The sequence below is a fragment of the Gopherus evgoodei genome, chromosome 7, assembly GCF_007399415.2.
Source record: "Gopherus evgoodei ecotype Sinaloan lineage chromosome 7, rGopEvg1_v1.p, whole genome shotgun sequence".
In the NCBI taxonomy this organism is placed as follows: Eukaryota; Metazoa; Chordata; order Testudines; family Testudinidae; genus Gopherus; species Gopherus evgoodei.
In genome coordinates, this window is record NC_044328.1 from 124,237,006 (window position 1) to 124,262,774 (window position 25,769).

The following is a 25,769-nucleotide window of genomic DNA, read 5'->3' on the forward strand; positions in this document are numbered from 1 at the left end:
AAAAATGCTTTAAGGGCAAAAAATGCTTTCAGACGCCAATGAGATGTGGATCAGGCACTAAAGGCCTAAATCCCAAAACCATTGTAATTAATGGGAGTCTTTCCACTGTCTTCAAGGGTTCAAGCTACCTGTCCACACGAGCTCTCAACACACTGCCTACTTATATTTATCCATACACACAAAACACTTCTGCCATCAGTTTAATATTTGAGATGTGGCCAGAATATCTGCATATTTTTTTGTAGCCACAGAAATATGATGACAATTCTAAAAAAAGAAAAGCCAGCCAACAGGCCACATGGCATGCAAGACTGGCTGAGGAAACCACGCAGTACTGCTTCTGAATTTCCTGGGAAACATATTGAATTATTACAGGATTTAATGTTTGGAAGACAAAATTACCCTTGTAAGTGACCTCGAATATAATAAAGAACCGAGACTAGTCAGTGCTATGGTTTTATTGCAGAAAATAACAAAGTGATGTACTATAGTAGCACAAACATGTTGTAAATTACTGAGAGTAATAGACCATGCAAAATACTGGAGGAACATAGACTGTATATGTATGTGTGGGTGTATATAATAGATATGTGAGCTGTATAGGGAAACCATCTATGGACATAATTAGGACTGATGAGTTAATGACTGCTGTGATTTAAAATATATTGGGTGAAGTCCTAGCCTCATCGAAGTCCATGGCAAAATGTCCACCGACTTCAATGGGACCACGATTTCATCCATTATGCATAGGTATATCTGACCTGTCTATTTCAATGAAAAAGGAATAGCACTGGCAAGAATTAAACAACTTTCGGTCCAAGCTATTTGGACCATGACTTTGCATGTTTGCACAGCACCTAGTATGGGGCCCTGATCCGTACTGGGTCCTTTCTCCAGAAGACAGAACTATGCTCTCAAAAACAATGTGTTCTTTAGACAACTGTGGAAAATATATAAGGCCATATCCTCAGGTGATGTAAATATGCGTCGTTCCAGTAAGTTCAATGGAGCTGTGTTGACTGACAATAGCTGGGGACCCAGCTGACATAGCTTACCATATCCTGGAAGGTAATGTCATTTCTGCCAATTCTCCTCTGTTGCGCTTCACGTATAAACAATGCTGCCATTCTGATAGTCTCGCCACCCTGGACTTGCTTTGCCCAGGGGTAAATGTCAATGTAGGTGCGAGTATGCAGTGTTGTTGTAGCTGTGTTGGTCCAAGGATATGAGAGAGAGATGAGAATCAGACCCATGAGGTTTGGCTCTATCCATTCACTGGCCACGGATCCTATCATTCCCCTTCATATATACTGCACAAGCAGCAGTACAAGCTGTGTTTGACAGCTCTCACTGCTTTCTCACATAGCTCATGATGTATGAGGATTTTCATAAAGCCTCAGCTCCTGGAGTCAGCTGATTTCATCATATTCTCAGCTTTCATTTAAAAAAAAAGTTTCTGTTCTTCATGGCTCTGGAGAAAAGCTTGAAAATGCGACTGCCCAAAGGCTAGAAAACTAAAGGGCAACTAAAAATAAATGCCAGGGGTTGGCAGTATTATGTAAGCTTATATCTTGACTGCGACTAGCCCTGCATCTGGTCCATTCAAACATTCTGTTCAGAAGCAGAAATAAAGGGTGAAACTCTCCCCTCAGTGAAGTCAATGGGAGTTTTGCCAGTGACGTTGGTGGGCCCAGGATTTCACCGAAAGTCTGTGGCAGGGCTGGGAAGCGAACTCAAATATTAAGGCTCAATAAGATCAGCGAACTGAGCAAAGCTCAGGCAAGATTCACATTTTTCACAGTGAAGGCAATTGGCCATTGGAATAGCTTATTAAGAGTTGTGGTAAATTCTCTGTCACTTGCTGTCTTTAGATACAGATTGGATGCCTTTCTAAAAGATACGATCTAGTTCATCCACAAACTATTGGGTTACATATGGGAATCGCTGGGTAAAGTTTTGTGGTGCATGTTATACAGGAGGCCAGATTAGGTAATCATAAAGGTCCCTTTCGGCTTTAAAAATCTCTGAATCTTCTAAGTCCCAATGCAGGACCTTAACCCAAGGAGCATCCTTCACAGTTGAAGGGTGTTTCGATCTTGGGTTTCAGTTCAGGGCTGCCCCTAACAATAACCTGAGATAAACAAATGAGTCTCATTTCCCCTATTCCCAATAACGAAAGGGGAAAGAACCTGTTAACGTTTACAGTTTATGAATGAAGCCTCATCTCTAGGGTGACCATGTGCCCTGTTTTGGTTGGGACCGTTCCCTTTTTAAGCCCTGTTCCAGACATACCCAGTTTTGCCAAAAAAGTCAGGATTTATCTCATTTCCAACTGATCAGGAACATTGAGCAGGTGTGAGCAACCACACCAGACCCCGAGCCAGCCCCATGCCAGGAGGAGGCGCTCAGGTGAGCCCCACATGGGGGCAGGAGAGAACTCGAGCTGCCAGCCCTGGGCAGCAGGGCTCAGGTGAGCTCTGTGCAGTGTCTCATTTTCCCTCTGGGAAATATGGTCGCCCTACTCATCTCTTGGGAAAGAAGAGCAAGGAAAAAAGTCTCAACTCCACCAATGCAGCGTTTATGCTTCATTTGCTTCCACCCTGCCGAGTGATTACTACACACTGCCACAAATGCAGAGTAAAGTTATGGATTTATCTTATCTTTGAACTTTACACCAGAAAGTTGAGCATGACCTATGGGGCTGGGAGGAAGGGCACCAGGCACAGTAATGCTGTCTGCATGCCAGAAAGCCATATAAGTATTCTTATTCATCTATCTAATCCCCGCAGCACATGACAAATTGCCAGCATTCATCTATCTAGCCTTAGCAGGCTTCAGAATTCATGAGTCATATGTTCATGCCACCGCCTTTTGTAAACAAGTATTCTAAATATGCATTGATCTGGCAAACTTCATTATTATTTATCTAAATGTTCTCTTGTCTCTCTAACACTTAATAACAATAATGAAGAATAATTCTAAGTTCCAACGCTGCAAAAATATCCAGGTCTGTATATTTATTTTGCAAGTTTAATTGAGGCTGTTTGTTGCCATAAAAATGAGTGGATTTGTTTTCCTATGTATTATGCGGCTAACAAAATTATCAGGATTCATCTGTAGCTTTTTTTTAAGTGACATTGAGCTAAATATTAGTCATTATAAGATGCATTTGTGTTTACAATTTTGAGTCTCTTATGAATTATTCAGCAACAAGCAACCACAGCCTTTACCAATTTATACAGGGACTGCAAATTGGGTCTCCTGGGTTCTAGTCCTCACTCTGCCATTGACTCACTGAGTGACCTTAGAAAAATTATTTACCCTCTCCATGCCTTAGTTTACCTGTTTGTAACACAGCTATAATAATAACTCAATGTTGATTCAAGGATTAATTCATATTGTAAAGAGCTTTAAAATTGTGAGATGAGAGACCATTTGCATGTAAATTAATTTCCTATCATTACATGAAAGAGAAATCTTGGTCCGGGGTGGCTGAAAACAGCCATGTGATGACTCAGTATGTTTATACAATATTACCTCTGTGGTCAAGAGCAATGTTAACCAATCTGATTATTTATGCAAATGAGTACACCTCGAATAGCAACTGTTGAGACAAATGGAAAACATTAATCTGAGTCAATTCAGCACTGAATGCAAATCCTTGCTTCTTGATTGATACATTAAAGGAGACTAGCGTCCCCCCACCAGACATCTAACTTCATCTCCCCTTTAAAATGTTAGTTTATAAGGCAAAATGATGCTGATCTAGGGTTGCCAATTTTGGTTGGAGGTATTCTGGAGTTTTCATCACATGATATGATCTTTAATTCCTGGGGACTCCAGGGCAATCCTAGTGGGTTGCAACCCTATGCTGATAAGAGCTCAGTATTGTAATGATGACCACTAAAATCAGGGTATTCGTGAATTAAGATTGGCATTGTGTGTGATTATCTACTCGGTGTCAGAACAGTGGCTGATTTTACACAGAGCCTGATCCTTCTCTCATTTATAGTGATGGCAGCAAGATTTAGCTGACACACTGCAGTACCCCTTGCGCTGCAATATGTAGGTATAACTCTATGCTGTGGATTAGGGCATCTATGATTCCTTGCTATCAGTAACACCCATGCGTTTATTGCCTGGTGTTTGAGCCTTAACGTTATTTTTAGATAATGCTCTATATCTAATTGTGCAGACTATAGGTCAGAATAAGTATGAAAGCCAGTATATTTTTCAGCATGTCATTGGAACTAAATTCTTGTTTGGATTTTATTCTGCAAGAAGCATATGGGCATATCCTGTTACTGCAAATGGGTATCCAAGTAAGATAGCACTTACATGTATTTTTGATTTACTTTCACTGTACACTCACTTCAAACTGATATTACTGTATCAGGTTGTAAAGAAGCAAAGACAGTCACATTTAAAGGACACCAGACACTATCTGCTTCAATTTTTTAAAGCAGAAAAACTTTCATCTCTCTATCCTTGAGTTTTCTATACTTTTTTACTAAATTTTATTCCAGTGCTACAACTTAATCTTTTTCTCCTCAAATCTGTATTTATTTACATTGCAGAATATTTTGGAGATGTCTTATGGAGAATCCTGTAGGTTGCTTTTTTTTTTTTTTTTTTTACAGTATTGGTATTAAATAGGTTTAGCTTTTTACAAAGATTCCTAGGACTTGCCACTAGAGACTGACTTAATCAGAACATTTAAGTAGGTCTGATTTCAGCCAGCAGAGGGCAAAGGTACACACCAGTGACTGGCACTATATAGACAGCAAAGAGAGCAGTTCATTGTATGACACGATTGCCTTCCTCTTTTCTCCCTCCCTACTCCAAAAAAGCACCCAAAGCTTTGGAATGTTGAACCAATTCAGTTATTTGTTTGGTTTAACAATTCTTTATAATTGTTTATGTAATTCTGATTTTAAAAAAACAATTAAGAGAATGTATTAAAATGGATTAATGAAGTTTAGAATGTCTCCTGTGGTATGTTCCTCTGAACATATGGGATGAGACAGCACTGTTCCTGGCACTGAAGATTTTTTTTTCATATATCATTATTTAATAGGGGTGTTTTGGTCTTTGTTTTTTCTTTATTACAGTAACCAAACCAAGATTGGGGCCCCACTGTGCTCGGCGCCCTACAAACACAATGGGAGATTGGCTGTGACCCCAAAGCAGGACTGGCTCAGCTTTTCTGCCGCCCCAAACAGCAAAACAAATAAGAAAGAAAGAAGACGAGCAGCGGGACTTCGGCAGCAGGTCCTCCCTCTCTTCCTCTTCGGTGCAATTCAGCGGCAGCTCAAAGAGGAAGAGAGGGAATGAGGGACCCGCTGCCGAATTGCCGCCGAAGACCCAGGCCTGCTGCTCTGATACCGGATGGAGTGCCACTCCTTTGAATTGGCCGCCCCAAGCACCTGCTTCTTACGCTGGTGCCCGGAGCCGGCCCTGCCCCAAAGAACTTGCAATCTATATAAAACAGACAAAGGGTAAGAGAAAAAAGAGAGCTTGAAGTGACTTGCCCAAGTTCACACAGCAGCTCAGTGGCTGAGTCAGATTCCTGACTCCCAATCCAGTGCCCTACCTCAGCCTGTGCCGGCTCCACCTCAGTGTAAGAAAAGACCTCTCCCCTTGCCCACTTTGTCTCCCACACTACAGGCAGATCCTCCAAGGAACTATTCACATTCATTTCCTACCAGCCCCTTCCTGTCCCTTCACATGCTCCTTATCTCAGGTCCCTTACGCTGGCCACCATCCAGGTTATGGGTATAACTTCCATGCCAGAGGGCACTGGTGGAATGCAGGTCTTTAGGGCTAGAGTGTACCATTAAGTTACTGCCCTAGCTGGCACACCAAAAATAGTTAGAGCGATGCACTGCTTGCCATAAGGAATAGCCAGACTGGGTCAGCCCCATCGGCCATCTGCTCCAGGACCCTGTCACTTACAGTGCCCACACCAGATGCTTTGTAGGAAGGTGTGAGAAACCTGCAATAGGTGGATAAATGGTGGGATAATTAGCCCCCAGGAAAGTTTCATTGTCATGGTTAGAGATTGTCTTCAGGTTTTGATCCTTTCAAAAAGTTTTTGTTTGCATTAACTGTTCTAATTGGATACTCTTGCCATCCGTAGCCGTCTTGCTGAATCTTTGAATCATCCTGTAGCAGTGAGTTCCACAGTATTATTATGCCCTGAGTGAAGCAGTACTTCCTTTAATCAGGTCTGAATGTACTACTTCTTTGAATGTCTCATTCTTGTGCAGTGAGACAGGGAGAATAGAAGTTCCTAATCTATTTCTCTGTCCCATTTGATATTTTAGATACTACTTATTTGTCACCTTTCTAAGATAAATAATCAAAATCTTGTCAATCTCGCTTCAGAAGTCTTTTTCCAGGCCACTAATTATTCTCATCCATCTTCTCTGAACCCCTTCTAATTCTAGAGTATCCTTTCTGAAATGGGGTAGCCAGAACTGCACACAGAATCCAGACAAGGTCACACCAATGATTTATATAACGGCATTATGAGATTCCCCATAATATTCTCCATCCCATTCCTTATACATTCTGCTCACTAATAGACCACAGCTGCAGGTAAGCAGAGGACTCCACTGACCTGTATACAGTGATGCCCAGCTCCCTTTGCTTGGTTGTATTAGTAATGTACCGTGTATTAGTAATATGGTGTATTAGTAATTCAGATTTTTCTCTCCAATATAAATTTACTTTGCATGTACCAGTATTGAACTTCATCTGTCATCATGATGTTGTCCATTCACTTAGCTTAGTTAAGTTCCTTGGAGCCTTCTCTAGACTTGACTAATCTACATCAGAGATAGCTCAGTGGTTTGAGCCTTGGCCTGCTATAAACCCAGGGTTGTGAGTTCAGTCCTTGATGGGGCCATTTAGGGATCTGGGGCAAAAATATGTCTGGGGATTGGTCCTGCTTTGAGCAGGGGGTTAGACGAGATGATCTTCTGAGGTCCCTTCCAGTTCTTATATTCTATGATCTGTGGTTCTTAACCTTTTGGGGCTCGGGACCCATTTGTAAATGTTTATGGACCATTGCAACCCAGTAAATAGTCTGGGGGCAGAACCTCTGGGTGGTTTCGGTTAGGTCTTGGGTTCTACCCTGAACCCATCCCACTGTGGCGGCTCCTGCAGCTCCTGCGCTGGCAGGGGCTGGCTGGGCTCGGCTCTCCGCTCTGAGCATTGAAACCTCTGGAGTTGCAGCACTGCTCAGGTTGGGCCCCACCTTCATGACTGGACAAAATCTGGAGCTGTGACCTGGGTCGTGGGGTTGCAGTGCCACTCACTCAAATTTGACCTACCCGGGCTCCCATTGTCATGATGGCAGGGCCAAACCTGAGGGGTGTTGGGACCCCGAAGGTTGTAGTGCCTGGAGCACGGAGGTTTGCCCAGCCAGCCCTGTGGGACAATAGCCACAGGAGCTGCCATGCAGCCCTTGAAACATTCTGGGGACCCAGTTATGGGTCCCAACCCACGGGTCGAGAAACCTTGGTCTAAATAATCCAGCGCTCCCCTGTGAATGGGGAGCATGGACATGTGTCTCCCCTTCAAGGGGTGCCCCATGATAATTCTGCCCCAGGCGGGGCAGCCCAGCTAGGAGGGGGGAGCTGGGTAGGCGCAGCCTGGCTGGGAATGGGGAGCCGGGGACAGACTGGCTCTAGTAGCCCGTCTTTCTTGTCAATTTCACAACTCCAGCATGAAGCCCTGAAATTGCCAAGTCAGCCAACAGCCAATGTAAGTAACACAGCGCCTGCACACACACTGCATCTCCCTAACTATGCTGACATAAACCCTATGCCTGAGGTGGAGTTGTTGTCTGTGTAGCAGGGCATGTCCACACTTACTGGTAGATCGGCATTGCTGCAATCAAGTCGATTTAGCGGGTCTCGTGAAGACACTAAATCGATGGGAGAGCCCTCTCCCATCGATTTGTGTACTCCACCTCCCTGAGAAGCATAAGGGATGCTCTCCCGTCGACCCAGCGCAGTGTAGCCACTACGGTAAATGCATCTAACTACATCAACGTCAGTTATGTTATTCACGTAACTGACATTGCGTAAGTTAGATCAATTTACCGTGGTAGTGTACACCAGCCCTTACGTCGGCTGGACAAGGTTATAGTTTGAACACTGACATAATTAGGTCAATGGAAGGCAGCTTACATCGGCATAACTGGGTAGTGTAGACCAGGCTTTAGAGAGTGGAGATTTCTGAAAAAGCCAAGAAAGAGAAGGAGAAAACAATTAAACCAAGGAAACATCTGCAAAAGGTTTTCTCCTATTTCAGAATTTGAGGAATGCTGTATAATGGAGGGGCTCTCAAACTTTTTTCATAGTGCAGACCACATCTTAGGAAAGAGATTGTCCCATAGACGCCTTGTGTCCTGTTCATGATCAGATAACCTTCCTGTGGCAACTCCAGCAATCGCTCACATGGAAAAGTAGTACTGGGAATATATTAATGTATCAGAGCTGCCTTTTAAAGGGCTTGAACAACTGGAAATGAGAAGGAAGCACAGCACAATGTGACTAGCCATCCACCAGCAGCTGTTTGCTGATCATAGTTTGAGAGCCCCAATATAACCAACTCTCTCAGTTCATTTGAATTCAAGTGCACTGAATTATGTAGTGCTCCATAACCTAAAACTAAAACCCTTTAGGTACCTTTTAGGAAAAACACCCATGGAACTGTGGTAACCTTATGTTTCTTGTTATAAAGTAATGCAAAAGGCTGGTCTCATTAAACTTTTAGCAGCAGTGCATTTTAGCTCTGTATATAAAGAATGCTGAGTACTGATCGGATTCTTGAATTTGTTCAAATCTTGCTGAAAATGTAATAGGTGAAGTGCATTACATTTTAGGATAAAAGGCAGAAATTCAGTGGGATTGTTCTGGTGCCATCATAAATGAACCATAGCTTTGCTATTAAAATCTATACCACATCACGCCACTTACTACATATTGAAAAGCCTTATTTATTGGTTCATGCTAAAAATATCAAAGCCAAAAAAACCCCAAAACGTGTCACTAGTTTTCAATGTAATATCCTTGATGGTGCATAGCCCTGGGTGTATTTTGCAGGTGGGATTGGAAAAGCCTGTCTGTTGGGCATGCAGGGCATGAATGTAAAGGTAAAAGTACAACGCATGGAGGAAAAGAATGCGGGGAGTGTTAGTAAGAAACATCTCTTCTTTTAGGCCTCAATTTGGGGAAGCATGTAAGCACCTGCTTAGCCCTACCTTATACAGGTAAATACTTCATGCACATATTTAAATCCCATTGAGATCAATGGCACTTAAGCCTGTGAAGTACTGATCTTGTACCACCAAAGTCAATGAGATTTTATCACTGATTTCAGTGGGAGCACCAGAGCAGGCGTAGGGTCATGGTTTGTTGAATAGGGAGGAGCGTCAGCTCAGAGTTAAGGCTAAACACATGTTTAAATGCTATTCTGAATTGGCACCATATGTTATTTAAAAAAGCAATTCTGAAACGTCAAGAGAGTCCAGGTGTCCCAGATGAAAAACAGAAAGGTCGCATTAGTCACAGTACTCAAAGTGCATACAGCAACCACAGCTCTGCTGAGGAAAAGCCCCCGAAGTAGGGAAGGAGAGCTGAGGGATACACTGTTAGTATTCGGGCATTGTGGCAGTGTCCGGGGGCCCCAGGCATAGTCCAGGACCCCATTGCACTAGGTGCTGTACAAACACGGAACAAAAAGATGGTCCCTGCCCCAGGGGCACTGGAACAGAGGGGGACAGAGGGCCATGGCCCCATCACTTTTTACCCACAATATAGGGTGGCCAACTTTCTCATTTGTGAAAACTGGACACTGAGCGCCGGAACCTCCCCTGCCCCCGCTCCACTTTTTCTCCTGAGGCCCCACTCAGACAGAGAATACCAAGTCATTTCAGACACTTCACTGAACAGCTTTCAGTCTCTGCTGCCCCAGGCTGGATTTGAACTAGCGACCCACAGAGGACAGGGTCTGGGTCCTCTTACCCATCCTCTTAGAGTCACAGAGTTTAAAGCCAGAAGCAGAGCATGCTAGTCTGATCACAAGCCACCAGAACCACCCACACACTAATATTAGACTACTAGAGTATTACAGCCCACAGGAGACTAGGCTATTATGGATCCCAAGAAGAGAACAGGAGAGGCCTAGGTGCACCAGTGCCCTAGGCCTTCACAATGGCAGGGAAGTGATTAAGTGAGACGTACTGGGAGAGATTCCTGCCCACACACTGCAGAGGAAGGTGAAAACCCCTCCAGGGTGCTGCCAATCTGACCTGGGAGAAAATTCTTTTCTGACTCCATATATGGCCATCAGTTAGACCCTGCTAGATCCCCATCATCCTCAAGCCTGTAATATGTGTAATGAAATCCATCTCTGAACTAACGGATTTTTTCTGGTTCAATCAAAACCATACGGTACTAACCTTCGGGGGAAATACATTAAGATTTACATTTTGTCTTCAAGAGACGTAAGGAATTGATTTTAGGGAAGAATATACCAGACAGTACAGTAAGGGTAGATATCAAGTTACTCGTATGGCAATCATTGCTTAGATACCATACTAGCAGATACCATACTGGTAGGAAACCTTAACCAGACAGTAACATGTAAATATACATTTAGCATGGGAGTGGCTAAACTAACCAACACCTGGATTAAGCCTAGCAGCATGCCCAGTGTGAACTAAACGTTTCCTGAAGTCTGATTTGAATAAAGAGCATTGTACCAGCTCATTGGAAAGCCTATCTCCTTGCTACACATTACAGCTGCAGAGACAGTCACGCAGTTCCTTCTTCGGAATGACTAAGGGTATGGCTACACTTGAAATTTAAAACGCTGCCGCGGCAGCGCTTTGAAGTGTGAGTGTAGACAGAGCGCCAGCGCTGGGAGAGAGCTCTCCCAGCGCTGCACGTAAACCACATCCCTTACGGGTGTAGCGTGCAGCACTGGGAGCCGCGCTCCCAGCACTGCTGCCCTGATTACACTGACGCTTTACAGCGCTGTATCTTGCAGCGCTCAGGGGGGTGTTTTTTCACACCCCTGAGCGCGAAAGTTGCAGCGCTGTAAAGTGCCAGTGTAGCCATGGCCTAAGGGCTGAATAGGAGAGTTTACTGTACAAACAGTACTCACAAAGGGCAGCATTCTGGCCTGCTTGTTTTCAAACCAGCACAATGTAACACAGTGGGATCCTGGACAAGGGCATGCCCTCCACCTCCACTCTGCAATCAGAGCTAAGAGGCAGGCTACTGGCACTGGGCTTTCTGAGTGAGTGGGCTTTTCTATAGCTTCTCTCTGAAGCAGGCCAGGCATCATATGTCTCCTTCCTTCTCCTCCTGGGAGGCAGGTCACTCCTTCTACAGAATGCTGGGCTAAGCTATTTAACAGGGACTAGCAATTTTGGGTGCTTCCATTTCTGAATGCCAAGCTAGAGACACCTGACACGGGGCCTCCTCTTCACATCTAGGGTTGCCAACAGTCTAATCACACAAACACCCTGGTCCTGCCCCTGCCGCTTCCCTGAGGCCCCACCCCTGCCTCACCACTTCTCCGAGGCCCTACCCTGCTCACCCCTGGGCTGGGGCAGGGGGTTGGGTTGTGGGAGCAGGTGCAGGCTCTGGGCTGGGACCAAGGAGTTTGGCATGTAAGGAGGGGGTTCCGGGCTGAGCCTGGAGCAGGGGGTTGGGGTGCAGGAGGGGCTATGGGATGCAAGCTCTGGGAGGGAGTTTGGGTGCAGGAGAGGGCTCAGGGCTGTGGCAGAGGATTAGGATGCAGGAAAGGGTGCAGGATCTGGGAGGGAGTCTGGATGTGGGAAGGGGCTCGGGGCTGGGGAACGGGCATAGGGGGTACTACCATTAAGGCAAACTATGCGATTGCCTAGGGCGCCAAGGTTTGGGGGCGCCAAAAAGTGGTGCCCCCAATTTTTTTTACAGCGTTCTTCCCCAAGCGTGCAGTCCTGCTCCACTTCTCCCGCCTCCCAGGCTTGCAGTGCCAATCAGCTGTTTGGCACTGCAAGCCTGGGAGGGGAGGAGAATTAGAGCGGGGGCGCAGTGCTCGGGGAGGAGGCAGAGCAAGGTGAGCTGGGGTGGGGAGGTGATGCACTCCCAGGAGGGAGCTGCCACCGGGGGGGGGGAGTGTCTTAGGGCAGGGGGGCAAGCTGTTGTGGGGGGGACACCTCAGGGTGGAGTGGGGAGGTAGGGAGCTGCTGCAGGGCTGGGGAGGGGAGGCGCAAGGTGGAAGTTTCACGCCCTTGGCGAAACTTCCTTGCACCAGCCCTGGTCATGGGGTGTGTGCTCTGGGAGAGAGTTTGGGTGAGGTAATATCTTTTATTGGACCAACTTCTGCTGGAGGGGGAAACAAGCTTTAAAGCTACACAGAGCTCTTCTTCCTGAAGAATAAATGTCTTAGGGTATGTCTACATCTACAATTTTGCAGCGCTGGTTGTTACAGCTGTATTAGTACAGCTGTATAGGGCCAGCGCTGCAGAGTGGCCACACTTACAGCAACCAGCGCTGCAAGTGGTGTTAGATGTGGCCACACTGCAGCGCTGTTGGGCAGCTTTAAGGGGGGTTCGGGGAACGCGAGAGCAAACCGGGGAAGGAGACCAGCTTCCCCGTGGTTTGCTCTCGCGTTCCCCGAACCCCCCTGCAAACCGCAGGGAAGGAGACCTGCTTGCTCGGGGGTTCGGGGAACGCGAGAGCAAACCAGGGAAGGAGACCAGCTTCCCTGCGGTTTGCTCTCGCGTTCCCCGAACCCCCCTGCAAACCGCAGGGAAGGAGACCTGCTTGCACTGGGGTTCGGGGAACACGAGAGCAAACCGGGGAAGGAGACCTGCTTGATTACCAGAGAGGCTTCCTCAGGTATCCTGGGATACCTGCTTATTCCACGGAGGTCAAGAAAAGCGCTGGTAAGTGTCTACACTTGATTACCAGCGCTGGATCACCAGCGCTGGATCCTCTACACCCGAGACAAAACGGGAGTACGGCCAGCGCTGCAAACAGGGAGTTGCAGCGCTGGTGATGCCCTGCAGATGTGTACACCTCCTAAGTTGCAGCGCTGTAACCCCCTCACCAGCACTGCAACTTTGTGATGTAGACAGGCCCAGAATAAAGACACTGGGTATATGGCTTATTACAACAATCTGTAACCCACTAACCTTTTTGTCCTATGGTGTGTTAAAGGGCTACTTCACCCTGTATAGCCACCTAGAATATGTGCTAACTACTTCTGCTAAACTATCTGTTCAATCTTGTATTTCGCTGGGACGTTCTAAGTACCTTTCCCAGACCGGAAGAAGAGCTCTGTGTGGCTCCGAAAGCTTGTCTCTCTCCCCAACAGAAGTTGGTCCAATAAAAGATATTACCTCCCCCACCTTGTGTGTGTGTTTCTCTCAACCCCTCTGCCCACACAGCTCAGTGCACATGGCCTGTGTTTTAGGCCAGGACTCCCATTGTTTCATGTATCTAGTCTATAAGGGAACTTAATTGCTTTTTACATTTATCTTGAATACAGGGCAGTTGTCACACCCACCAGCTCCAAGGAGGTTTCACCTAGCCCTCAGGCTAACACTCTATTATCTATAGGTTATTATCTATACCACATTCATCACTATTATGTCTGAGTGCCTTCAAGTAGCCCATTAAGCAATGTGACTAACATCTGTCTCTTACTGCCTCCCTGGGGGAAATGTGTTTTGGTTTTGGAATTTTTCTATAATATCTAGCTTAGAAGAGCTGATTTTTCAACTTGTTGACCAAACCAAAAGGCTCAGGGGTGGGGGAGGAGAAGGGAATTGTTTTGGGTCAGCCCAAAATGATTTTTTTTTAAAAATCTTTGGTGAATGGGAAAAAAATCATCAAAAAATGGACGTCAAATGGCATATGTTTGCCCCATAGTGAAACATTTTGTTTAGTTTTTGAGTTTAAGCTTTTAAAAAAATAAATTTCAACAAAATGTATCATCCACTCAAATGTGCATTTCTCAGCAAATAAAAGTTTTGTCTGAGAAATGCTGCCAGCTCTTGTGTACACACACACACACACACACACACATTGTTGCATGTTTATGTAAGAGACGTATGCAGTGTGTAATTGTAGCCGTGTTGGTCCTAGTCTATGTAAAAGAAAGTAAGGTCAAAGAAATGTGAATAGAATAGAATATAGTAACAAAGTGGTTACTTAGGTCTACTGGATGAAATCCTGGAACTATTGAATTTAGTGGGACTTTTGCCATGAACTTCTAGAGGGCCAGGATTTCACCCATTTTATCAATCTTGACAATACTCCTTCTAAAATCAAAGCATATGCTAGGCTCGAGGAACAACTAGAAAGCACAAAAGAATACAAGTCTTACCTCTATGAAACATTACCCTGTATTTATTGGTCCCACACCCTAGCAATTTTACCAACGTGTTCTGCTTTACATCAGTAGCAAATGCATAACCCACATTTCTGCTTTCCTCTTTAAAGGAAAGGTTGTGTGAGAAACGGGATCAGAGAGCATGAGGAGTCCTCTGATCAGTTTACCACTGAGGTTTGCTTGCACTGGTTCTAAGCTCAAGCATCTTATTGGCGTTTTTCAGATATCAGAGAAGAATTATCTGTCGGAACCTGCAGGGCACTTGGAGGTGTATGGCCAAATTTCTGCTGCACCTATGTCTTTTTCAACAGAGGGAAATTCTTAAGCAAATAGCTGGGTGCTGCTCTATTTAATATCCACCAGAAAGTCATCTTTAGGTCCTGGGTTCTACAGCCTGCGTACATATTGATTTCAATGAGGGAGTCATATGCAACATTAGTCAGAATGTAGTTCAGGCCTTTATTTAAATACACTTGGATTATTTATTATTTTCCTTTGAGAATCTATTTGAGTTCCAATCTAAGGGTAGGGCGGGGCTGGGAAACAGGCCACAGAATGGCACTGCAGAGAGTGCATTTAACTGGGCAACTAAAAAATCTCTTACAAAACAAATTCGAAGGAGGGTAATGTAAAGCATTGGGATCGCAAGAGTAGCCTCCAAATGTGCTTCAGGGAGGCAGCCAGGAAGCCAAGAACTATGATAACAGTTTATTATCTGCATATACTGTATATAGACTATGGGTTTTATCACTAACCTGTATAGTCACGTTCAGTAGCAGCACAGTGAGAGACAGGGCTGTACATTTAGGCTCGAGTGAGCTATTAGACCAAACAAGAGAAGTAAGAGATCAAGAATCAATTTAATGTTACACCAAATGTTTCTACTTGGAGCTCCCTTCATTCTTATTGATTTTCAGAAGGATATTTTATTAGACCAGGATGGAAATGCAAGTTTGGTCATAAACAGGTGTATTCAGACTAACATAATCATTAATTTTACTCTTGAAACTTTACAAACACTTTTTGAATAGAAATTATCAAGACTGTGAATGCAATATTATTGAACTAGCTAATCTAGTGTATTCTGCTAAGGATATAAATTGTTAATCGTGTGACCATGAGTTTCCAAGTTCAAGTAATGGCAGGGTCTTTTTCCCCAGATGACTGTTTAAACATTTTGTGTTGTTCATCAATAATACAGCAAATAGAAAGCAATTAAAGGTAGAAGGAAATAGATGGCCTGATTTGCAAGAATGGTGAGTTACCCAAATTGAAATGAAAGGTATTAGAATGATGCAGGGGCTCTGGACCACTGAAAAATTTGACCACAATCCTTGGGAAAAAAAGAATCTAACTAATTATGAATTAAGATTTTCTTCTATACATTAAAATATAAGTGGGCTCATTTGATGGCTGCATTAATAAATTGATCCTTTAATCCACAGGTTAATGAGCCAGTAAAATACACACTCAAAAGCTTCTCACAGTTATCATTGCTATGGTATTTAAATCAGAATTTAATGTGCCTTTTAAATTGTTGACATAATTTGGTTTGTTTGGGCTATAAACACTGAGTCCTGTCCATTGCGCATGGGATGACCCAAGGGATCTGGGAAACACAAGATGATTCTTTGAGATTTTTCCCCCATCCCCCAAAATTTCCCTCGTTCCATGTTTAACTCACACTGTGCTGGCACTTTTCATAATGAGATGAGTGAAGTTCAGAGACGGGGTCTTGGTCTTAAACTTTGAATTTTCTGTCTTTTGCTGTTTTGTGTTCCTTAGCATTATCTAATCCCTTCCCTACCACCTGCCATCGCATCTCCCTATGCAGTGGCAATTCCATTTCTAGCATTTGAGAAAGGATGTATCTCCTGTGCGGTTCAGCATTGAAGGATTAAAGTCTCTCTCTCTTTACACTGTGGACATGAAGTAGCTGCTTTCTCATTGTATATAAAACTGCAAGGTTAAATACAACAAAGGCTAGATTGTCTAGTCCAGGGGGTCTCAGACTGGGGGTCGGGACCCCTCAGGGGGTCATGAGATTATTACGTGGGGGGTCACGAACTGTCAGCCTCCGCCCCAAACCGCACTTCACCTCCAGCATTTATAATAGTGTTAAATATAAAAAAGTGTTTTTAATTTATAAGGGGGTGTGTACTCAGAGACTTGCTGTGTGAAAGGGGTCACCAGTACAAAAGTTTGAGAACCACTGGTCTAGTCTAACCAAACTGAGCTTGTCACAAGACTGCAGGGAGAGGGGTGAAGATAGCTTTGGGTCACCGTTCAGTCACGCCTAATTCTGGCTGGCTCATCACTAGGCTGGTCTCTCAACAGATTAGAGCACCCTGAAGACTGCTCTAGACTGCACAGGCTGGTAACAGGCCCACTGAGCCTTTTGAGAGCTAGGGACCTCCAGGGAGTTTGGACCATGCCCCCCTTTTCCCAAGATATGACTCCTCCACTAAGGCAGGGGTGCTGTTATGGCAGCCACTTTGGCACATCTGCACGACCAAAGGATTTTCTTACCTGAGAGGATATTCTGCTGGATGGATCCACACCAGAGAATCTGACCCAGCAATTATACAACCAAATAAATTGACATTTGGTAAATTAGTGTCCTACTCTTCATTAAAGTATGTGAAAAATCTCTGTAATTAGGCACTGTGAGGACAGTTCTCAGCGGCCCATCAATAGTAAGATTTTACTAAGCATAATAATAATGCCTAGCTCTTATATAGCACTTTTCAACAGTACATTTCAAAGTGCTTTACAAGGAAGGAAATATTAGTATCCCAGTTTTACAGATGGAGAAACTGAGGCACGGGGAGGTGAAGTAACTTGCCCAGCGTCACCTAGTAGGCAAGCAACAGAACTGGAACTAGAACTCAGTCTTTTGAGTCCCACTCTAGTGTTTTTGTGCCATAAAACCACATACAAATTGCCATATAAGAGCAGACCCACAGTCTATCTGACAGTGGCCAACACCAGATGCTATGGAAGAAGATGCAAGAAACCTCCTAAGCCCTTATGATGAGAAACTGGTTTACATCCTGAAGCATTAGGTTTAATATCTCTTCCAGTAATTGTTACCCTTATTTAGCAATGCAAGATATACTTGTTATCAATATTAAGTATCCAGTTCCTCTTTGAATCTTGCTGAGTTTTTGGCCTAAATTACATGCAGTGGCAATGAGTTCCACAGTCTAATTACACATTTTGTGGAGAAGTATTTCCTTTTATCAGTTTTCAATTTGCTACATTTTAAATTGAGTTCATTGACTGTCTCCTTGCTCTTAAGTTATGGGATGGAGAAAAGAAGCTCCCCATCCATCTTCAGATTTTATATGTGACTTTGGGTACTGTGACAGACCCAGACCAGTGGGATACAGGAGTCTGGTAGAGGGCAAATATATTGGTCACTGGATGAGTAGTTTTCTGTTCCCTGAGTGACGAGAGCAGGGGCTGCACTAGAGTATTCAGGAACTTGCTAGAACCAGTTAAGGCATCCAGGCTGATTAGATCACCTGCAGCCAATCAAGGCAGGCTAATCAGGGCACCTGGGTTTAAAAAGAAGCTCACTCCAGTCAGGTGAGGAGGAGCAAGAGGAGAGGAAGTGTGTGAGAGGGGCTGAGAGCAAGAGGCACAAGGAGTTGAGGGTGTGGGAGAGGGTGTGCTGCTAGAGGACTAAGGAGTACAAGTGTTATCAGACACCAGGAGGAAGGTCCTGTGGTGAGCATGAAGAAGGTGTTTGGAGGAGGCCATGGGGAAGTAGCCCAGGGAGTTGTAGCTGTCATGCAGCTGTTAAAAGAGGCACTCTAGACAGCTGCAATCCACAGGGCCCTGGGCTGGAACCTGGAGTAGAGGGCGGGCCTAGGTTCCCCCCAAACCTCCCAACTCCTGATCAGACACAGGAGGAGTTGATCCAGACTGTGGGGAAGATCACTGAGGTGAACAAATCTGCCAATAAGTGCAGGACCCACCAAGGTAGAGGAGGAACTTTGTCACAGTACATAGCACTGAGTAAAACTTGACAAAGGTACTCAAGCCTCTATGGAAGTTTTGTCTGAAAAAGGAGTGAAAAATTAGGCCCAGTTATTATCAACATATGGGGGCTCAAAATACTGGGTAAAATTGTGTTTTTCTTCTTTTTGGTGCTATCAATGAAGAAGATTTAATTTTGCAATCTGCCATTAGTCCATAATGTGCATTAGGTTGCCTTAATAGTTGTATTACGATCACTTGAAAATCAGCTTCTCTTTTTGTATGGGAAGCAACTTTGTCAGAAACTGGAGGGGTTTTTAACTCTTATGCAATACAGATGGAATTTTCAAAAACCTTCCAGGCTGGCTTAACTCCCCTTTGAAATACATAGGAGTTTCCCCATTGACTTTAATGTGAACAGAGTAAGGCCAGTGCTGAGCATTTCTGAAACCACATGAGACACATTCAAATAGCTGTGTGACATAAGATAATTGATGCTTATTGCTTCGTACAAGGTATGTCAAAAATACACTTCAAAACCATGTCATACAGCCATAAGCCTTTTTTAAAGTGAAGCATGAGATGCAAAATTCTGCTGTCAGTGCAGCTTTCCATCCCTTAAATTCCAGGGGTGTACAGATCTAGGATTTTGGGGCTAGCCCATGATATAAGCAGGGGATGATTTCAGAATTTGAATCTCAGTTTGGATTTGGGACACCCCCATCGTGGAAGATGCTCACATCTGGGGTTCTGGTTTGAACCAATCTTTAAAGGAAACATTAGGCTCCCCTAACAGAGCCAGTACAATCCATCCAGAAAATTATTGCCTTCACTTTGAGCTTCTTCGGTTTGGTGGGTCTAAGCCAGACCATTGATGTCACATGAATTTTGTCTTCTGTGACTTAATATTCATCTCTGAGTTAGCAAGTTGGCAACCATAAGGCTTTCCAGTTTTCAAAGCTGCTCTTGGATACTAAAATGCTTCCTGCCTGTAGCAGGAGCAGCATTACTTCTAGAGTGTCTATATCATTCATTCGTAATAGACCACAGGAGACAGAAGTATTTAGTTAAATACTATTGAGAAGGGATCATTGCCTAGGCTTTGCAGTCAGGCTCCTTTCCTCCAAAGCTAATGCCCTAAGAAACAGCTAAACGCACCACTGCCCTAGCTCAAGGCCAGATTTCCTACAGTTAATACAAGAAATTCTCATACTGATGCATGATGTCACTATTGGTCATTGGTCTCTCTGAAAGAATGAGATGGAACAAGGCTAAAAATAATAATTTGATAGGACCAACTACGCACTCCTTATTTGGGCAAAATTGCTATTGTGTTGGGACCCCATTTCAACAAACCAGGAGGGAATGTGGGGATGAACAAAGGACCAGATCCTCAGCTGGTGCGAATTGGTGTAAAGACAATAGCAATACTCAGATTTGGATCAACTGAGGCTCCCAGGGGTGAAAGTAACTTAAAGGGCTTGCCGGTACTCCGGAATCCGGAGGAGGGGCCTGGCCTCCACCAGAAGAGGCGGAGCCTTTAAAGGGCCCAAGGCTAGGGCTGTAGTAGCAGCAGCTGGAAGCCCCAAGCCCTTTAAATCACCCCCTGAGCTTCACGCTGCAGAGGTGGCTGGGAGCCCTGGGATTCGGGGGAAATTTAAATGAGGTGATTTAAAGGGCCTGGGGCTCTAGCTGCTGCTACTGCAGCAGAGCCCCGGGCCCTTTAAATTGCTGACGGAGCCCCAGGGCTCCAGCAGCAGGGCCCAGGGCTTCTGCTGCCACTACCCTCCAGAGCCCTTTAAATCATCTCCGGAGCCCTATTGCTGGAGCCCTGGGGTAGCGGCGGCAAGGCTCTGGGGGTTATTTAAAGGGCCCAGGGTGGTAGAGACAGCAGGAGCTTCCCCAGGGCTCCGGCAGGCTCCAGGGGCTATTTAAAGGGCCCGGGGTGGCAGAGGCAGCAGGAGCCCTGAACCCTTTCAATAGCCACTGGAGTCCTGCCACCGCTACCCCAGGGCTCCAGCAAGCTCTGGGGGCTATATAAAGGGCCCGGGCCCTTTAAATTGTCCTTGGAACCCTGGGGTAGCAGCAGTGGGGCTCCAGCGGTGATTTAAAGGGCCCAGGGTGGTAGCAGCGGCAGGAGCCCTGGGCCCTTTAAATCACCACCCAAGACCCGCAGCTGCTACCTCGTGGCTCTGGCAGTGGGGTTCTGGCAGCAATTTAAAGGGCCCTGGGCTCCAGCCCTTTAAATTGCTGCCTCAGGAAGCTGGTCCACACCGGTATGGTGCACCAGCTCTTGCCAGCAGGGGTGTCAGGTTTGTAGAAATTTTGGTAGTGCCCAGAACCTGCCTAAACTCTGCCCCCCCAAAATCCACCCCCCACCTGCCCAAGACTCTGGGAGGGAGTTTGGGTGGGGGAGGTCTGAGGTGCAGGCCATGGGCTGGGGCAGGGGACAGGGGTGCAGGCTCTGGGAGGGAGTTTGGGGAGAAGAGGGGGTGTGGAGGGAGGGGGAGCAGGGGTGAGGGCTGTGGGGTGAGGCTGGGGGTGGATTTGGGATGTGGCTGGGGATGAGGGTTTGAAGTGTGGGAGGAGACTCAGGACTGAGGGTTAGGGTGCAGGGGGATGAGGGCTCTGGCTGGGACTGGAGATGAGGGTTTTGGGGTGTTGGAGAGGCTCAGGACTAGGACAGAGAGTTGGAGTGTGGGAGGGATTAGGGCTCTGGCTGAGGGTGTGGGCTCTGGGGTGGGTCAGGGCTGGGGATGAGTTTGGGGTGCAGGCAGGCTGCCCTGGGAGTGAAGCCAGAGAGGAGGACTCCCCCCAGCCCTCTCCCTGCTGGCAGCAGCAAGCTCTGGGGTAGGGACCCCCTTCTCTCCCCTGGCAGCACACTCACCCCCCCCTACTGTCACTGCATGTGCTTCTGGGGCCCCTCTTAGGTCTAGGAATCCCCCTTGCCTCCCCTGTGGTGGGTGCCATGCCGTGGGGGGGGGGGCTGCCATCACATGTGCGCCTCCTCCTCACTGCTGCCCCTCACTGGGGGCTGACCCTTGCCCAGCGTGGGGCAAGAGCAGTGACTGCGGGCAGGGAGGTGGCTGTACTGGCGGAGGGTCCCACTGGAAAATGAAAGGGGGGACCCAGGGCAGTGCATGGGGCAACAAAGAGGGGCTGGGGCACACTCAGGGGAGGCTCAGGGAGGCAGCAGGTAGGGCCAGGGGGGAAACCCGGCCCCGAACATCCAATTTTGCTGGAGCCAGGACACAGAGTCAGAGAGCGAGAGAATACTCCATTTTCTTGCCAATAGCTACTGCACCTTTTCTTACCGGTCTTCCATACCGGCCTGTACCAGCTTACTTTCATCTCTGGCTCTGGCCCATAGTGTGCAGTAGAAATATATATCTGAAAGAAACATCCAGCCATGGTGGGCTACGTGGGGGTGAAACAGGCTAACATTTGCTATTTTCAAGTTCTTCCAAACATGAAGTTCAGGCTGAGTTTGGCAAAAAGTTTGCTCACCTTGGGCTGCTTAATTAAGCTCAAAATCCAGCTTCTGGAAGTCTGACCCCCTCCTCCCACAGCATTTGCATGATTCCCTGTGAACCAAGACAATTAACTTCCATAAGGCTCCATTCACAAGTGAAAATTAGTTCAGTAACATCCATATCCCCTAAAGCTATTTGCCTTGGCACTGGAGAGGATGGAAGGATAAAAATCAAAGTGAAATGTTGTAACTAGCATAATTTTAAAGGTAATTAAATATTTTAATTTTTTTCTCCCTGTTATCACATGTCTTAAGAAAACCAGGTGGCCTCATAGCAGGGTATGATGATGATTTACATGTCTTATTTCTGAACTAAGGGTGTGGCTCCCTTTTGTTCAGCTGCTGCAGACTTCTGACTAATGTGATATTTCCTTCTTGATGCTTTCATAGATTAGGATCAAAAGTACTGTCCACAGAAGGGTGGGTTTCCTTTTGTCTGCAAACAGAAATAACAGTCTGAGGCTTTAGTACAAGCAACTTACTTTGAGATCACAGGTGAAAGTTGGATTGCGAATGCCCGTTGAATGTCAAGCAAAAAGTCATAGTGCCCTGTGTCAGGTGGAGGGACTGGCTTGGAAATAGGCTCTTCTGTACAGAACATGTCTTTTGGCCTTGCTTGTTTACCCAGCAATGTCTTATTCTGAAGTGTAGTGGATTTATTCTTGTATTGTATTAGGAAGAACAAAATAGCCCTTTTCAGATGTTAGTACAATGGGATAATTTACAGATAAAAATCATCCATCACTTTCAGATGATGCAGTGCAGCTAATTTGCTCTTATAAGCAGAGGAAATAAATGCAGCTCAGTAAATAACAATTTAATAACCAGTTTTTTGAGGACTTGAGTCAATGCCCATGTTATTTCTCCTGAATACTAAACCCAATTAGTTGCATGTGTGCACTAGCATTTTGTCTTAGCAGCCTAGGTCAGTGCCCAGGTAGGCCTGTATTTGCTTATGTACAACCGCGTGTGCAAAACTGGAAATTTGTGTACGCATGATATACATGTATATCACATATGGGCCGGGTCCTACCGCCCTTTCTTACCTGGAGGATCAGAACACAAATTGGAGGTGGGGGTGGGGATTTCTGCATGCACCTGATTGTGAGGGGCTGCAAAGTATGTGTGCATTGCTGAGCAGCTGTGGCTCTAGCTGAACTGCCAGACTGTCTATTAGAGGTTTAGGGAGTTGTTACCCTAGTTTGCATATGACTTCTTCCCTGCAAGAAACCCCTTTAGGTACCTATGAAAAATCTCACCCAAAATCTCAAGATTCCCTGTCTGAGCTGTCCTTTTCAGGCAAATGATATGACTGAAATGTCCTACCACTTTCCTTATTTGGCAATAGCCATGGTCAGTTACTAGGCATCTCCTGGGCCTGAGTGGCAATTTGAATGCAAGGGAATGTCAATAGCCCTCAAAGAAGGATTATCACATATCTCTCTACTGGGCTTTCCCTTCTTACTATGAATTACACTCATTGTCCATCTCAAAACCCATGGGGAGGAGATCTGTTCCGGGAGATAATAGAGAAATTTTCAGGACAGGTCAGGGGTGTGTGTTTGTGTGTGTGTGTGTGTGTGTTGACCTGCAGTACAGCACAATGTTGCAGTTGCAATATCATAGCCATCCCCATTGCAAATAGCCGTGTTGCATTAAAGTGGCCTGGATGGAAGAAGACATGCGTTAAAATCTTAGTCCAGTTCAGGAAATGCACCATATATATTTCTGCTATTCGTTTCCAATTATACAGCTACATGTGCCACATTATTATCCCCATTTTACAGATGAGGCAACCAAGGCAAGTAGGATGTCAGTGTCAGAACCAGAATTTAAAATGCACGAATCCCATGTTATTGGTCCTGTGCATTGTCCATGCTGATGGAATTAGATGCAACAGCCCAATAGCTCCTATGTAGGAGCTTGCAGAAATCCTAGCAACATCAATAGCATCCACAGGCTTCACAACCCCTAACAGCAATTGTATGGGGGACTCTAAATAACTCATGGGATTTAGGAGGAACCCCGGAGAGAAACTTCTTATCCCAGTGACTGATTTACATTTCCAGCATCATCTCTGCAAAAATTGCTAAGGATTCACTGATATTTAATGAATCCAAGTCTAGATTAGCCATGACAGTCTCAAAATTCAGGTCATCCTGAAGGTGCAGCCTCTGTGGACCCCAAAAATCAACTATAACCAAGCGAAAGCCATTCCCTGTATTCATGTAATGAGTTATTGATCCCCCATCTCATTCAGGAGCCTCACTTTCTTCATCAATGGGTTGTTGTTACCCTGCGTATCACTAGTTAAAACAACCAGCATGAGATTGTCACTGCAACCCAAGTTTTTAATGCAGGAGTGCCTTTGTGTGTCAGTGTCTGCCATTATTGCAGTTTCTAATTGCTGTTAGGATATATACCTGATATAACAGTAGACAACTTGATTTACCCCTCCTGGTCTTTAGCCATAAATACTTAGATTTACTTGCCATGCATGCATAAGTATAATGTATGTGTGTACTTTACACAAGCAAATGTTTTCAGTATCTCTTTTTGGGTCCTATTCTGCACACAGTCATTTGCTTTGACCTCGTGCTCCCATGTCTAGCGTAAAACATAAATCAGCTGGGCAAATTAATGATGCTGAGAGTGCAGTAATGCCTCCAAGCCTTTAAATGTCTTCTTTAAATAGGTATTATATGAGTAACATCATGGCCAGCCATGTGAAATGCTTATTTAAGTCCTCTAATGAAATGGTCACAGGGCTCATTGTTTATTTATGTAATGGCAGGAGTCTGCCTTTAAATTCTAACTTTGTCTCCAGCCAGCCATTCATTGTAGGCCAGCAGCTGTAATGACTAGCAGAGAAATTTGCTCTGTTTCAGACAGAGCTATTAAAAGAAAATTATTCTAAAGTAATTCTTATCTTCTGATGGGGTGGCTGAATTACTCTATATTATGGGAAAGGAAAGTACAAACGTGCCCAGCTTTTCTTTTGATTGGACTACTGTTTTATCACAACTCATGTAAAATATACATTTTTAAAGCTTTTTTTCCTCGCTGCTCTGCATTAAGTGCAATGGGAAGATAAAAAACAGAATAACTAAAGAGTAAACTGCATTGACACCTCTGCAGAGGAAAGGCAAGCTTCTGATTTCCTCCTCTGTCCATGCACACAGGTCTTCCAAGAAAAAAGTAACAGAAAGACACAAAGAGGGGTGAAAACCACCCCAAAATTCTGCAACTAGTGACCTCTAGGGTGTGTCAGAGAGGATAATTTTGACCTTAAGAAAAATGATTCATATGTCAGGATACAATCCCAAACCGGTAAAGACACCCTATAAAGGTCATCATCAGAGTTTCAATCCATGATCAAAGCACAGCTCTCTAGCAATTGAGCTAGAGGATTAAGATCATAGGCGGTAGCAGTAATCAGCTATCTTCCATGAAGGTTAGTCACCAGAAGGCATGTCACACACCCAGCACATAGTTTTACTCTCACAGTGGCAAAAGTTCTTCTTGCTCTCAGGAAAGCCAGAATCTTTACAAAGAGAAAAACAGCTGATCTCTCCCCAAAGGAGATTCTTACATGCAAAAAAATCTCCCCTTAGCCCACGTCCAGACTAACCCGCGGCATCGGCGGGTTAAAATCGATTGCTCGGGGATCGATATATCACGTCTAGTCTGGATGCGGTGTATCGATCCCCAAGCGCGCTTACATCGATTCCGGAACTCCATCAACCCCAACGGAGTTCCGGAATCGACACGGAAAGCCGCGAACATCGATCCCGCGCCGTCTGGACGGGTGAGTACCTCGATTTTAGAAATTCGACTTCAGCTACAT

General features: G+C 45.2%; 1 long non-coding RNA gene across 1 annotated transcript in view; it reads left to right on the forward strand.

Moving 5' to 3' along the window:
- The first annotated feature begins 2,948 nt into the window (after positions 1-2,948).
- Positions 2,949-25,769, forward strand: part of LOC115654340 — a 46,652-nt gene continuing 23,831 nt past the window's right edge. Inside the window, exon 1 of the long non-coding RNA XR_004001169.1 lies at positions 2,949-3,007. This is a non-coding gene — a long non-coding RNA (uncharacterized LOC115654340). The remainder of the gene's footprint in view (positions 3,008-25,769) is intronic.